This window comes from Lissotriton vulgaris, chromosome 7, assembly GCF_964263255.1.
Source record: "Lissotriton vulgaris chromosome 7, aLisVul1.2, whole genome shotgun sequence".
Lineage (NCBI taxonomy): Eukaryota > Metazoa > Chordata > Amphibia > Caudata > Salamandridae > Lissotriton > Lissotriton vulgaris.
This window is the reverse complement of record NC_141695.1, coordinates 836,230,212-836,246,332: the sequence shown is the minus strand read 5'-3', so window position 1 is coordinate 836,246,332 and position 16,121 is coordinate 836,230,212. Positions and strand designations below refer to the sequence as shown.

At 48.1% G+C, this 16,121-nt stretch overlaps 1 protein-coding gene and 1 non-coding gene across 2 annotated transcripts in view; both read left to right on the top strand.

Annotated features, from left to right (window-relative positions):
• The first annotated feature begins 899 nt into the window (after nucleotides 1–899).
• Nucleotides 900–16,121, top strand: part of NOTUM (notum, palmitoleoyl-protein carboxylesterase) — a 172,817-nt gene continuing 157,595 nt past the window's right edge. Inside the window, exon 1 of the mRNA XM_086931182.1 lies at nucleotides 900–1,174. The gene's annotated coding sequence lies outside the window, so the exon portion shown is untranslated. The remainder of the gene's footprint in view (nucleotides 1,175–16,121) is intronic.
• On the top strand, nucleotides 3,570–3,677 carry LOC147702516 (U6 spliceosomal RNA). The gene has a single exon (XR_015298494.1). It is a non-coding gene; the product is annotated as a U6 spliceosomal RNA (small nuclear RNA).

Genomic DNA, 16,121 nt, shown 5'->3' with positions numbered 1-16,121 from the left:
GACGCCTTTGCATTCACCAACCCCTTGAGTTGTAACCTGTCAAAAGGTAATTATCATTGTAAGTCGCATTACGGAATGATGCCGCTTGCACGCCCCCAAATTATTCTCAAATGTGTTTTCTAAGACTAAAAATCTTCTCGGGCCCACAAAAGTGGCTTACTGCATGGACCAACATCATTTTGTGGCCACAAACTCTTTAAACTCTTAGTAATGCACTGCTCAACAACAATATGGTTTAGTAAACTGGCCCTAAAATCGTAGACTCGTGGCTCGGTAAAGAAGACCTTGCCATTTAACACCACCACTGACGGTTCTCGTTCAAATGAATGGAATGGTCACCCTTTTCATTACACATTGGACAGAACTGATGTCTCTATGTTTGTAATAAAACGGAAGTACATTTCTTTCACTCCGCCAATAATGCCTGCAGCATCGGGAGGCGGTTCCAAACAACACTCTTAAATGATTGACACTAAATGCGTGCTGTATAATCCTGGATGAGGGGGTGCGCCCAAGTAACTGAAGTAAGTACAGATATATCATGTCCCCTCCTCTGGGTGCAGAAGCTTTTGGGCGCCCCACTGAGCGAGACACTTGATCGCATCTCTGGGAAGCCTCTGAACGGAAACCGATGCTCTGGTTTAATCTGTGCCCTGGGGAGACGGATCAGGGTCCCCTTTGAAAAGCTTTTTAAGCCTCCAATTACCGCTCAATCAGCCACAGAGGGCTGTGGGCGGGGTTGCGCTGATGACTTTAACAGGGCCTTAATGAGCAAATGAGGGGGGTGATAGAAAGGGTTAATGTTTCCCCCTAATCCACCCCCAAATCTCCTCCCCCTGTTCGCTGCGCCTAGAAGCGGGTCTGTCCGGGCTCTGCTTCACTGGGAGCACCTGCTGAACTCTAACATAGGACAGGTCGCCATCAGAGCCCCTTCAGATTACCAACCCCTTACCTAGGCCGGCCTTTCGGCTGGCGCTCTCTCGAGCTGGACTCAGCGTTCATCACTCCCATAACAGACCCGCGTGAAAATAAAGCTCCGATGACGAGTTCATGAGGGAGGAAAAGTCAAGCCTGGAACACTCGAGACTAGCCTCAAAAAGCACCACGTTCCCGCTGAACCAGATCGCCGGAGCCGTTTACAACCGAGACCGTCCCCAGGCCGCAGGAGTCCCAGGTAAGATACTCGGCGCGAGGGGGCGGTGCGTACTTTCGTCTGGAGAGAAGCCCTGCTCAGGGCCCTCTGCCTTTGTCCCGCCTGCCACTGGGGATGTGTGAGCCCAGCGCGACTCCATGCCGCCTCGAGTCATTTAAAATAGCAATGGCTTCTGGGAGTTGTAGTCCCGGTTCATCTCAGTGAAACTGAGTGGGTGCAAGTTTTACCATACATTGAGTGCTGAAGTGAAAACTGAACCAAGGATGCTGCGCCCTGTGACACGGGCGCGTCTTGTAACATTAGTTGTGAGGATTATGGAATGTGGGAGAACTGGAAGGCGGTGGTGCTCCAGGATACAAGGAGTAATGTTTGTTTGTTTTGGTGGTAGGAGAAGGGAATGGCATTTGGAGTATATTGGAACTGGTGTTCCCGGTAGACTGGAAGAGAGCGCTGCGCAGGATTCTGCGACGCACTGAGCACGCGACGCTCTAAATGTCCAGGGCCTCTGCGAGAACTGAGTATGTGGTGCCCAGAGGGGTGGACGGGTATGTGCGACTGTTTACTCTGCAATGTCCATAGGATCAGGGCTGGGGTTGTTCGGAATATTATGGGGTGCCTTTCGATTTATTTAAAGGCTTCAAGGTGCCAAATGTTATGGGGCGCCAGTATGTTGTGCAGAGCATTACGGGTTGCCTAGGGCATTTAAAGGGTATCTGATGCTCAGAGTATTATAGGATGCCGGTGGGACTTGAAGCGTGAATGGTATCTAGTGTTCTGGGAAGCCGGGAGGAGGTCATGACTATTTTGGGATGCCCCAGGGTTTTAGGGTGTTTGTGATGTTCTAGTACTGCGGTCTGTCCGAGTGAGCGGGAGGGTATGTAATGAATGCTGAGCGGTATTATACGATGCTAGGAGCAGAAGTATGAGCTATGCTCGAATATTATGGGATGCCTTTAGGATTGCTAGGTGTCGAATGTTACGGGAGGCCCGGGTGTGTTGCTGAATATAATGGGATGCCTAGTGGATTGGCCAGCTTTGATGCTATATTTATGGATGCCCTGGTGATTTAAGGTGTCTGTGGAGCGCCTCTTTTTAAGTGGAGCAAAGTTCAGAGACACTTCTCGCCCAGGAAGGAAGAAGAGTGTATATTTCAAGGGTTTCGGTTCTCCATTTCCTAAATAAACAAGGCTCTCTCCAACTGTGGGGATGCTCTGCAGTGTTTATTTTTTTAACCCTGACTTAAATTCAGTCTGTCGCGCAGGAGCTCCCTCTTCCCCATGTGGAGGTCAGTCTCAGCCCCTCTGTCAGCTCGGGGCTAGCGGGTGAAGGTTTTCACTCTTCCTTCCTTCCACTAGTTTTACGTAGGCGTGTGTAACCCCTGGACAGCAGCCTCTTCTGGTCGCTGCAGTCTCACCCTTCACCCCTAAATAGCAGTGCACATCCCTGCTTAGGAAGACCTCATTAACAGCCCCGCGCCAATGAGGTGTTCATGGAATTTCTAAAGGCAGCCCTGTCTCTATCCTAGTCACTTCAGTGTCCCGGTCTCCTTCCTCTAGCCACTGGAATGCAGGCAATACACATCCACTGTCCTGTGAAGCTGCCCTCTCCTCCTGTCTTGTGCCAATGGGGATCCCACTTGCTTTGGCACACAGCCCACATACCAAGTCCGACTACCAAATGTGTCGCATCTCATTCTACATGTACTTGACATGCACACAGGGTCTCCCGTAACTGTGGAACTCTATACAAGAGGGATTGCACACTCTTTGACCCAGGACCCGCTGACCTTCAGGAGACTTCTCAAGACCTGGCTATTAGAGCAGTAGCAGCCCCCCCCCCCCCCCCCCACACACACACACCCCTCAGCGCCTTGAGACCCTCATGGGTGAGTAGCGCGCTCTTCAAATGATTGATTTAATTGATGCAGAGGAAAAGGTCAAGTCAAACTAAAATTCTTGAATCCGAATCCTTCCACTACTGCTTCATGTGACAGACCCAACACAGCAACAGTATTCACTGTCACCCACGAGGGCACGCTCAGGGCACAGGACATGTCCTGGACCTCCTGTTTTCAGTGACAAGCGAAGGCCTCCAAGCACACACTAGATTAGAGTGACACCAGGGCCAAATGGTCGGGATACGAGTTTTATATACAGGTAGGCACTTGTCAAGGGCACAAGCCTGTATACCAGGCAGGGAATATTTCCATACCAAGAGGATGTCACCAAACTAAGATGCACAGCCAGTGGAAATGCTCATTAGCGCTCTTTTTAGCCCTTCGTTAAATCTATATGGTGCTAGAGAAGAGGGCCCACTCAATGAAAGCTTGTCTTGATGTAGTTAAAACTGTGCCCATTACAGAGGAAACACATTAAAACGGACCTTTTATTGGTGGACTCTGAACTGCCCCTGAGTTGTGCTTGCTTCGGGGGCACATATACTTAAATTAGAATGATACAGAGAGAATCAGGGGCGTAGCCCCTGAGCAAGGATGACACAAATTCCTGAAGAATCGAAATTTGCCTAGTGTAGTAACGGTAAGTTTCAATTCTATTAAGGACACGGAGGCAAGGATTATGCTTTTCTCTCTTCGCTGTTTATTAACATCACATCGCACAGCAGCCAGAAAAGCATCAAAACTTTAAAAAAAAATTGTATTCCCAACACAGGAATATCAGAGAACATTGTAATAACATCGTTTAATAACTACAAATCCCATGAGATGAACATTTAGGCAGTCCTTCTTTAGTGTCCATAAATCCCAATAAAAGGCGTCCAACCAACGAACTCCTCCTCTTTCTTCGTGGCGAGTCAGGCCAAAGTCTCAAGCATCTCTTTTCGCACCATCATTCCCTGGCGGAAAAAGGAACAGCGTGAGCTAAACCATACCGCTAAGCATGAAGGCAAATCAACAAAGCAGAGCATCAAGTCAATCGACATGCAACCCAAGAAACAGTAACCATACTGCAAGTCGGAAAACGGATTACTTACCCTAGTACGGGCGGGATCTCCGCAGGAGGTATGGGTGGGATAATCCTCGCCTCCGTGTCCTTAATAGAATTGAAACTTACCGTTACTACGCTAGGCAAATTTCGATTCTATGTCAGGACCGGAGCTTCAGATTATGCTTGTTTAAAGCTTGTTCACCACCAAACTAGCAATATCCACCACTGGCTTAAAATAGAACCTTTTGAAGGTGGAATCCGAAGACCAATCCGCAGCGCGCATAAGGTCTTCTAATCGTGCCCCAAGGGCAAAAGATTTAGAGGCCATGGCCCCTCTTGCTGAGTGAGCTCCGAACTGCCTCGTATCAATACCAGCTTCCTGCATTACCCAACGTACCCACCGGGCTATAGTGGGGGAAGAGACAGCCTTGTGCGGTTTGCGCAGCGCAATCAGCAACTGCCGTTCGCCCGGAGGGCGAAGTTCCGTTGTAACATCCTCATAGGTTTTCAAACACTGTACCACACACAACTTGGGGGCATCTGCAAATGCCGGATAGGAAATAGACCTCGTAGCCGATTTCGTGCGCCGACCCACGGTAAAGGTCACCCCATCCGGGGAGAACGCTCTCGCCGTGACATCCAGGGCACGCACATCAGACACTCTGCGACAAGATACTAAGCACAAGAGCATCGCCAGTTTAGCTGACAGTTCTTTTAAGGAAAGATACTTGTTAGGCTGCCAGGAAAGGAAAAGGTTCAACACCACGTTAACATCCCACAGGACGGAATACCGTGGTTCCGGCGGTAAAGCCAGACGCACTCCTCTAAGGAGGCGACATACCAGGGGATGCTCCCCAACCGCCGCTCCATCTATCTGCACATGAGCCGCTGATATGGCGGAACGTATCGTATTAATCGTCCGGTATGCCAAGCCGGCGGTAGAGAGTTCTGCAAGAAAATTCAGGATAGGAACGAGGCCTGCGACCATGGGATCCAAACCCCGTCAAAGACACCAACGAACCCACCTGGTCCAAGCTGATCTATACCTCTTGGCAGTGCTGCCTGCCCAGGCCTTGGACAAAAAGTGCTGAGCTGAGTTCGAAAGGCCAGGGAGCGACCAACGTCGCCTGAAAGCCTCCATGCCATGAGGCGGAGAGAACCCTGGAGGAGATGGTGAGGGACCCCGTCTGGATTGAGGAGAAGACGAGAAAGCCGGGGGAGTAGGATTGGAGAATCCCAGGAAAGTTCCAGAAGAACTGGAAACCACACTTGCGACCTCCACACGGGCGTCACCATCACCACGTTCGCCATCTGGCGGCGAATCTGGGCCGCAGCCTGTACTATCATGGAGAAAGGCGGGAAGGCATACGGCCGCTCCTGACTCCAGTCTTGGAGGAACGCATCCGTCGCTTCCGCCAAAGGATCCGGTCTCCAGCTGAAGAACCTCGGAAGCTGGAAGTCCAGGCGGGACGCAAACAGGTCTATGGAAAACGGACCCCAGCATGTCGCCAGCCAGCGGAACACTTGAACATACAGCTTCCACAGGCTGGAGTCTCGGAGATATCTCGAGTGCCAATCCGCCACCTGATTGGCCCAACCCGGCAGGTATTCCGCCTGAACCGAGACTTGATGAGCGAGACAATAATCCCAAAATTCTTTTGCCAGGTCCGCAAGGGCTCTTGACCGCGGACCCCCTAAGTGGTTCACGTACCGAACCGCTGAGACATTGTCCATCCGCAGAAGGACGCATGACTTCACCGAGTCCCTCGTTCAGCAACGGACGGCGAACGAACCTGCTAGAAGTTCCAAGCAGTTGATGTGAAGTCGTTGTTCGTCTGACGACCAAGCGCCGCCTGTGGAGAAATCCCCGCAGCGGGCGCCCCAGCCAGACCTGCTGGCGTCTGACTCTATCACCAAGTCCGGAACGGACCCGAAAATCGCGCGACCGTTCCACGCTTCCATGTGGGCTAACCACCAAGACATTTCCTCTTTGACCTCCACCGACAGGGGAATCAAGTGATCGTAGGATAGCCCTCTGCGCAAATGGTGCGCTTTCAGTCGCTGAAGGGCCCGATAGTGAAGAGGGCCCGGGAATATCGCCTGAATGGACGATGAGAGAAGGCCTACTACTCTGGCCACCTGCCGGAGGGAGGTGTGCGATTTTGAGATAGTTTGCCGAAGCAGATGCCTTATTTTGGCCATCTTTCTGGACGGCAAACTGAGGGTCGATTTCACTGAGTCCACCACAAAGCCCAGAAACACCATTTGCTGGGCGGGGGTGAAAACCGACTTCTCCCTGTTGACAATAAACCCCAGACCTTTTAACAGGGAGACTGTCTGAGACAGATGGGCGGCCAACTTTCTCGGGTCCTGGCCCAACAGCAAGATGTCGTCCAGATAGACGATAAGCCGAATCCCCTGACTCCGCAGGGTTTCGATGGCCGGGTGCAGAATTTTTGTAAAGCACCAAGGGGCCGAGGAAAGACCGAACGGAAGGGCCTTGAACTCGAACACCATGTCTTTCCAGCAAAACTGAAGGAAACGACGATGCGGGGGGTAAATCGGAACCACCAGATACGCATCCTTGAGGTCCAGACGGACCATCCAGTCGTTCGGGAGCAAAACGTCCCTCAAAAGATGGATGCCCTCCATCTTGAAGTGGTTGTACACCACCCAGCCATTGAACTCTCTGAGGTTGATGACTGGTCGTCTGCCCCCGTCCACTTTTTCCACAAGAAAAATATTGCTCAGGAAACCCCGGGGGTGGCGCGTTGTTCGACAAATAGCCCCCTTGCGCAGCAGCGCCGAGACTTCTTCGTCGATCAAGAGCGCGTCCGATTGAGAAAACGTTATGGGCCGGGGAGGCTCCGCCTGGCACGGCTGGTCGTAGAACTCTATGCGGAACCCCCGCACGGTTTGAAGGACCCATGCGTCCGTTGTAATAGCCTCCCACGCTTGGGGAAAACAGGCCAACCTCCCCCCAATAACCACCTGATCTGCAGGGATAACACTCACCGTGTGAACTGTTGCCGCGGGAGTCGTTCCGGAAGTTTCCGCGTCCTCTGAAACGCTGACCTTTGGTGGGGTAGAAGTTGTTATAATTCGCGGAGGAGTTGTAGCCTCCCCTGCCGTAGCCATGCCCTTTTCCGGGCTGTTGCTGACCACCACGGCCGGTCGTGAGGCCCCTACCACGACCAGCCCCCCGGGAAAAACGCTGGTTTAAGACCCGCTTGATGGTCGACTGGGCCTTATCCAGGGAGGTGAAGGTGGAGACAAACTTCCCCAGTTCTTTAATGAATGGCTCGCCAAAGAGTCCTCCTTGGGCGACAGCGCCAGCTTCCGACGAAGCCAAATCGCCCAACTTGGGATCCAATTTTATCAGTAGCGACCGACGTCGCTCGGTCGACAGGGCACAGTTGGCATCCCCCAAAAAGATAACCGCCCGCTGCGCCCAGTTGGACAATACTTCCGGGCAAATGGCGCTGCCCGACACCTTGGCTTCTTCGGACATATCGAGAATCTTGGTGAGGGGGCCAATGGTGTCCAAGAGCTTGTCCTGGCAGGAGCGCCAGGAACGGTCGATCCCCTTCCGGGGGTCCTTGACGAACTTCGCCATGAAGGTGGCCATTTTCCCATTAAGTTCCGGCGTCATGGCCACCTTCCCCTCCAGAGTCGGGCGAGGACATTCGCCCCTCAGACAGCTGCGCGCCTCCTTCTACAAGGGCTTGCGGAGGCGGCCCGCCACAAACTGCGCCACCTTATCACCGGGCGCCCAGGCGGCTGACCGCGGGTGCATGATCTCGTCCGGATCCAGCATGCCCGAGGTGTCCTTGGGCAACTCCGTCGAATTGGACGCCGGTCGCCATGACCGCACTGAGTCCTCGTCATCGTCGTCGTCGTCCGTGTCCGCGGGGGAAGCCCCCCCCCCCCGGGGAGGCCGGTACAACGTTCGCCGGTGTAGAAGGTGTCTGAGGCGGAGGCGCCTCGGGGGTCGACCCAGACGCTTTTGCCAAGAAAGCGTCGCGTAGGCGCTCGAAAGCGTCCTTGTCCACACCATGCGACCCACTGGGACCCGCGTCCCCACGTGACTTTTTGGCCGCCGGAGGCAGGCCAGGATCGTTGGCGGGGGAACCCCCCAGGGCCGGTGCCAACTTTGCACATTCCAAGACAATGCGGGATGAAAGTCTGTCCTCCATAGGCCCAACGATTTCCTGCACACACCGGTAAATCGACTGGTCCACAGCCGCATAAAACTCGTCGTCCTGGAGGTATTGGTGAGACTCCTCCTCCTCGACGTAGTACCCCTCAGCCATGGCGCTACGCAGTAGATAAGAAAGTGAAACTGAGGGTTCCGATGGCGTACACAGACTGCCACGTGTGGGCCGACCGAAGGTTGGCAAAGGTTGTAGGCCGGTGGAACCGGACAAATAAAAGGCAGCACCAGCCTTTACAGCGCGCCGACCCTCTCTCCAGAGACCGGGCCGTACCGCCTCCCAGCGCGCTCAAGCGGGGAACACCCCAGCGGAAGCTGTTGCAGAAAAGAGGTGCTGAAATCGCCCGCAGGCTTCAACGTGGGTACGACCACTATACAGACCCCACCGGGGCGTTCAACACGGGACAGTACAACCCAGAGGGCGTCAGGGTTAGGCGGCAGCAGGGCACCTGCGATGTCGACTCCCCAGCGCAGCTCCAATCAATGAGACGAAAACTGCGCGCGGGCAGGCGAACGCAACGGTGCCCTCTAGCGGTGACTCAACACCGCGGAATACACGGGGACATCGCGTAAGGGGCGAAGGCGTCCCCGCGATGGAAGGGGCTCTGAAAGGGAAGAAAACCCCACAGGCCCCCCAAAGCAACAATCAATGCAGATAGAATAGAAGAAAACACAGAAAAAACCTCAACAAACACAAAAGTGCAAGAGAGGGATAATAGCACTTAACTGGCTGCGAAGCAGCGAAGAAAGAGGAGGAGTTCGTTGGTTGGACGCCTTTTATTGGGATTTATGGACACTAAAGAAGGACTGCCTAAATGTTCATCTCATGGGATTTGTAGTTATTAAACAATGTTATTACAATGTTTTCTGATATTCCTGTGTTGGGAATACAACATTTTTTTCAAGTTTTGATGCTTTTCTGGCTGCTGTGCGATGTGGTGTTAATAAACAGCGAAGAGAGAAAAGCATAATCTGAAGCCTCCGGTCCTGACATAGAATTATATTTTTTTCAAGTGCGGGGAGGTTTGGAAGCAAGCATTAACTGATGCCAGGTAATGAGTGGGCAGGTGATCATATACCCCCCTAGGGGTGCTCAGATGAATGGTGTTCAGGGGCTGCAAGTACACCGCAGAAAAAATGGTAGACAGGTGGCATACAGGGAACCTATAACAATCTTTGACCAAAATGCACCTTATGAAAATCAAAGATGGAATTGGTTGGCTGGTGTTCTAAAAAGTGCATGTGTGAAAAATTGCCCTTTGCTGCTCCATAGTTAGCAATGAGATAAAGGTTGTCTCCTGGAATGCAGCAGGAATAAAGAATAGTTGGGAGAAGCTGCAGTTCCTAAGCTCCCTAAAAGCGGAAGTGATCTGCCTCCAGGAAAATGGTGTGATAGGGAATTTCAGTGTGACGATTATTTTACTCTTGACTGTAAAGTTAGGCCCTCCAGGAGGGGACACGCTATGGGGAGAATAGCATTTCTCCTGTCCAATAGATTCAAATGAAGTATGACTGCTACAGAGATTCCTCTGATTTATTTATGGCGGTAACTTTGTTACATTCTGGCGGAGAGCGCGGTGCAGCTCCTTTTTTTTATAATTAGGTAAATTCTTATATTCCGCTTGATGCATCCTATGATGATCTAATGCATAACTTTTTTTCCTTTATCAAAAACCATCAGGACAAGGATCAGGTTCCCCATGTAGTTTCGGTAGGGGATCTAAATTGCTAAATATCCAATTATGCTCCGAACCAATAACTGATAAGGGTTGCTTCTATTTGATCACTTGAAATGTAATGACTATATTATTGCGAATGGGAGAATACCTTCAGACTCTCCTGCACAATACACAGGTAACTCTTCAAGGGGAGGTGCAATTTTTGATTATGTGGTGGTCGGCTGCTCTTCTTTCTATTTATTGGGTAATTTTAAAGGTAGTGGATGCCCCCATTAGTGATCATAGTTTGCTGATCTTCTCCCTGGCTTAAGTATGTCCTCTACCTGTTCCTGGAGATATGATGGGTTCTCATCCAAATTTGACAAAAAAACCAGAAAGGACACAAAGTGACTATAGAAGGACTACTGAGTTAAAGGGCAAATTAGAAAACACACTAGAAAATGTAAATGTTTGGGTGGGCGATGAACAGAAACGTTTTTTTATATTTATGAAGCAGTTAACGGTTAATCTTAAACCATCCAAGTGTAACTTTATCCCATGCCCCTCCCGATTCTATTGCTCAATCGAGAAATAAATGCCCTAATTAGGAAACCACATGTGGTATATTCCCCTGAGAGTGTCACTATTAAAGAGGAGCAGAAGTAGGCTTGACAGAGTGGAATGTGACCGGCTATGGGTAGATCAGAGAGATTTATATCACACGAGGAGAGATAAAAGGCATTGGTGGGCTCACGCCTGCCCTTAATTACTTATCAAACCACAAAGTGGTGTGACATCCCTGGATTACGCTATAACCCCAGTAGGCTATTTAGCGAAACATAAAGAAGGAAGTACTGACATCCCTGCTACAGCTACCTACTTTCCTCCCAGTTTCTAGGCAATTTCAAGAATTAGACGAGGATAGCTCGCTCAAGTTATGTGACATGCTTCATCATTTGCCATCTCTTCCCACCCTGGTAAGATGGTACTACAAGGGTGGACTCGGGCTGTGGCTGACCTAAAGGAGTTCTTTGATATTTCTTATCTTTTCTGGATAACACTATGATCCAGTTTGCTGGTTACAAAAGCCTTAGGATAAACCAACAGTCGTGACCGGCATGACTCGCGGGTGGTGCACTGGGGGTCGCGGGGGGGGGGGGGGGGGGGGGGGGGTTTAATAAAAAAAATAAATAAATAACCTTACCTTCTTGGGTCCCGCATCGTCTCTGCTCCTGACTTGCTCTCCTGTCTCTGGCAGGAACAGGAAGCCCACAGCCTCCCTCCCCTCAGCCAATGGCAGCATTGTGATAGGTCGGGACGGCGCCCAATCACATGCCTATGGGGAGGCCATTTTCTCCATGTAGGCTTCATTGAAGCCTACATGGAGAAAGGGCAGAGTGCGCATGACTGGTTTGGGTGGCCCCAGAGGGCTGAACAAACAGTCAGCGCCCTCGGCAGTGGGCAAGCCACTCCTCCTCTGCCCTAGAGCAGACCCGCCCCCAACTAAACCCCACTGCTTTCTTGCAGTGCGAGAAGTCGAAACAAAATGGTAGTTATTACCATTTTATGTTTCTGCTTCTCACACTGCAAGAAAGCAGTGGGGAGACGCTTCTCCGCCCTAGTGGAGGAGCCGCCCCTGTAAAACCACAAAGGTGTCCTTTATTAAGGGGATATCCTGGGTTTATTAAAAAATTACCAACGGGTAAATACAGTAGGCACTAATGGGTGTAATGACCTATATGCGTCCCTGTATGGAAATAAACATTCATGCCAACATGTTTCTGCCTTTTTGTTAGCCTATGTAGCAATGTTTTACATAAAGGGATGATGAATTTGTCAATAGGAGCACAAAGAAAGGGAGGACAAGCTGTTTTAAAAAAAAAAAAAAAAAAAAAAAAACACATGTCTACCGGAAGTAGAACAAGATACCTCCATATGACATTACTGTGGTGAAACTTGAGTTTGCATGAACAATTTTGTCATATTTCTCCTAGCGACCACCTGTCCAAGGATCCCGCACGATCCCCTGGCTATATCTTATTACAAACATTATTGAAATCAAAATTACAGTTCATTTCCCCATTTGCATATGCAAACTCTTCATATTTACATCATTATTTACACCAGGTGATGCATGCCTAACCTTAACAGAGACACAAGACATCATCGTCCTACCACCATCTAGACATGTTCCTGGGTTTCCCAACATGCCTTGAGTGAGATCAGAATAGATTCCTGTGATACCTCTCTGGTCTAGGCCCAGTCTCTCCACCCAATGACATGTGGTGGGACCTTCCTTGGGGGAGTACCCCACCCACCCCCATCACATCCCCCCTCGGGGTGTGCTCTGTGCAAGGAGCCCGTCTGCCCAGATACACATCCCTGACCAGTTACTTCTCCCTTCCCCCCCCTCCCAAGGGCCAATGCTAGGCATGCCCATTGCACATACGCAGGTGGTTGGCCATAAGGTCCAGGTGCCAGCAGTCACTCACAACCCCCACACCCCTGTATCCTTTCAACTTGGGTGGGCCCGTGACCCTGCTGTCTTGTAAATGTAAGGAAAGGTAGTGCCTAATTGACCTTACCTGCTAAAGGCCAGCATAGTTCATCTTCTACCCCCCCCCCTCCCCCCTCCCCTCCAAATTGGACCGCTCCTCTACCAAGGGCGATGCACGAGCCAGGCCAAAATATTCTTTCTTTTTTTTTAAAGTTTTATTGCAAGGAAATACAGCAATACATAATACACAAGATAACACATGTGTTCTAAAAAAATATATAACAGATTTTGGCAGAAAAAAGAAAAAGAGAAAAAAAAAACAGAAAAAAAAACAAAAGAGAAAAAAGTCAAGCAGTAAAATTAGATTAGATTAGATCCACTCGGCAATTGGTGCCCAAATTTTTTCCCCCATAGCTTTTTAAAATGTTAAGTCTGCCAAAAAGAGATAAGTGTAGATGATCCAAGCGCTGTAAGGAAATATTAATTTGAGTTACCATAGGGTTTAAGTTATGTTCTGGTATTTTCTCTATGGGTAATGAAATTTTGATTCCTAAGTATGTGACTTCTGGAGTAATTGAAATATTTACAGGCGGATTTTCTCCTGAGCAAAGAATTTGTGTTTTTTCCAAATTAAGTTTGTAGCCAGAAAAAGACCCAAACTGTTTGGCTATCTCCTCAATAGTAGGTAAAGCTGTTTGAACATCCGTAGTGATAATCACAATATCATCGGCGTAGGCTAAAACTCGATAATTAATATTAGCTAAGTGTATAGGTTTAATGTTTGGTTCTATAAAAAAACGATTAATTAGAGGATCAATATAAAAAGCAAAAAGTAGGGGAGAACAGGGGCATCCCTGTCGGGTGCCCCTAGTAATTAATAGAGGTGAGGATAATTGCCCATTAATACGGATATACGCTCTAGGGGAAATATACAGAGTTTTTACCGCTTTTATAATGCCTTGACCTAGTCCCTTCCTGGACAGGATTTCCCAAAGATAGCCCCAAGCAACCCGGTCAAAAGCTTTCTCAGCATCTAGAAATACGAGTCCCATATTAGACCGAGTTGCTTGAGACCAATCCAAGAAAGAAATCACACGCCGAATGTGATCTGCAGTGTCTCTAGCAGGAATAAAGCCATGTTGGTAAATGGAAACTAAAGGGGAAATAATGTTAGATAGTCGTAGCGCTAAAATTTTAGAAAAGATTTTACTATCAGTATTTATGAGTGATATGGGACGGAAAGATGAGGGTAATAACGGAGGCTTGCCTTTTTTCAAAAACACCGTGATTATGGAGTCATGCCATGATTGGGAGGCTCTACCTTGCTGAGCATTCAAACATAGATCCAATAATTCTAATTTTAAAACCTTCCTAAAGTGTTTATAAAACTCTAAAGGAATGGCATCGGGACCTGCAGCTTTTCCTGAAGCTAGGGACATTAAAGAGAGTTCGATTTCCTTCTCTTCATCAGATAAAGTAGTATTCAAAACGAAGTCAAGAAACCGAGTAATCTGATCTGAGCAATCAGGACGATCATCGTCAGCATACAACTTGGAATAGAAATCACTAAATACTTTAAGAATGTCTTCTAATTTGCTAACGGTCGTCCCTGTCTGATTATTTATTTTATTGATACTAGCAAATGTCGCTTTTTGTCTCGCCCTCTTTGCCAGGAGTTTACCAGAATTTTCTCCAACTTCATAAACCTCTGTCCTAAAGGCAGAGACTTGTTGGGCAAACTTTGTGGCAAATTGTTGATGTATCTTGACTTTCAAAGTAGTTAACTTCTTTATAATGCTTTCAGTAGGTAATCCTTGATTACATGCTTGCATAAGTTGAACCTCTAAGGATCTAGGATTTTTAATTTCAGAATCTTCTTGCAATCTAGCTTCCTTTTGTTTACTTATTGAATAGCTCAGTGTTTCTCCTCGGATCCCACATTTAAAAGCATCCCAGACTATTTCAGGGGAAGCAGTACCTTTATTGTTCGAAAAAAATTCTGGGATCCAAGTGTTCATATGATCAAAATAAGATAAATCATACAATAATTTACGATCAAATGACCATGATCGAGGGGTATTAGAAGTATTCAATTCAAACTTAAGCATTAAAGGGTTATGATCTGAAATAATTTTTGGAAGAACCCGATATTCCACTTGAGCTAGGCCATTATATAAACCCTTAGATACAAAGAAGTAATCTAGTCTAAAAAATCTTTGGTGGGGAGCAGAAAAAAAAGTATATCCAGACATCCCTGCCCTTTTCTCATACCCTACATCAGACAGTCTATATTCTTGGATGATCCCCTTGAGTGCTGCAAATACCTTCTTCTTCCTGCCCTTATATGGAGTATTACTATAAATATCGAATGTTTCTTCCAAATGTAAATTAAAATCTCCACATAATATAATATTGGATGACCATTGAGCTAGTTCTACACTTAGATGATTAAGAGCGGTGGGATCGTCCATTATAGATGCATATACTAAGCATATAGTAGTAATCAGTCCTCCAAATTTAAGTTCAGCAATCACCCAACGTCCAGATGAGTCTTCTTTAACTTTTTTTATTTCCCCCATTCCATGTCTCTTGAGAATTGCAACCCCTCTTGTTGTAGAGCTCTGACGAGAGCACCCTACCACTTCCAGTCCAAGATCTCTTAAGCTCCCTCTGTTAGACCAGGCGATATGCGTCTCCTGTACACAGAGTAGATCCACCATCATAGTTTTTAACATCTGAGCCATTATACCCCTTTTTCTTTTGTCATTTAAACCACAAACATTAATGGAACATATCGATAATATAGCCATTGTGTATTATTTTAAAGTAAACTCGCCTAATCAAGGATACATTAACAAAAATTTCCAGAATTTGGCACCTGCCGTAAGTGGGTCTTGAACACAAAATGAATACATCTTCCAGCTGTATGTCCTTGCACCCCAAAAGAAAGAATTCTTCCCTCCCACCCCTCCCTTTCCCCAACACCCCCCCACCAGAAGCGTAAGGGCTAATGCCCTCATTGAAGGTAAGTGAGTATGGGCTGTTAGTTCCGCCCGGGCCAGTCCAACCTGAAAAAAAAAGAAACAGAATGCTTCTTGGCACAAAAGAAAAAAAAAAAGAAAACCAGAAAATAATACCATAAGACCCTGCTAGGGGGTCGGCCCATTGAATCTAGATACCATTGTTATTCTTATCCTTTATCCTACAAAACATTATTACATAGTTTCTAGGAATTGTTGTGCTTTGATCTCTGAAACAAAGAATAAAGTTCTTCCCTTATGCACAACTTTTAGCTTCGCTGGGTTTAATAAGAAGGTTTGCCCCCCCTTAGCTTGGATTGGTGCCATTAGCTGTTTAAATCTCCAGCGTTGTTGAACTGTTGCAGAGCAAAAATCTGGTCTAACAAAGAACTCATGCCCCAGACCTTTTCTCGTCTTTGATGGCCTAGCCAGATCATATAGAATCTCCAGGAGAAGATAACTCTGCAAACATATAAGAATAGCTCTTGGATTTTTATTCCTCCCCTCCTGATCAAGTTTTTGGTTGAAAGGAAAGCGATGAGCTCTTATAATTTCTTTGTCCCAGGCCCATCCTTTAAGATCCTGAAAGGCATCTGAAAGCATCTCTACGACAAACCGTCGAACATCCTTCCCTT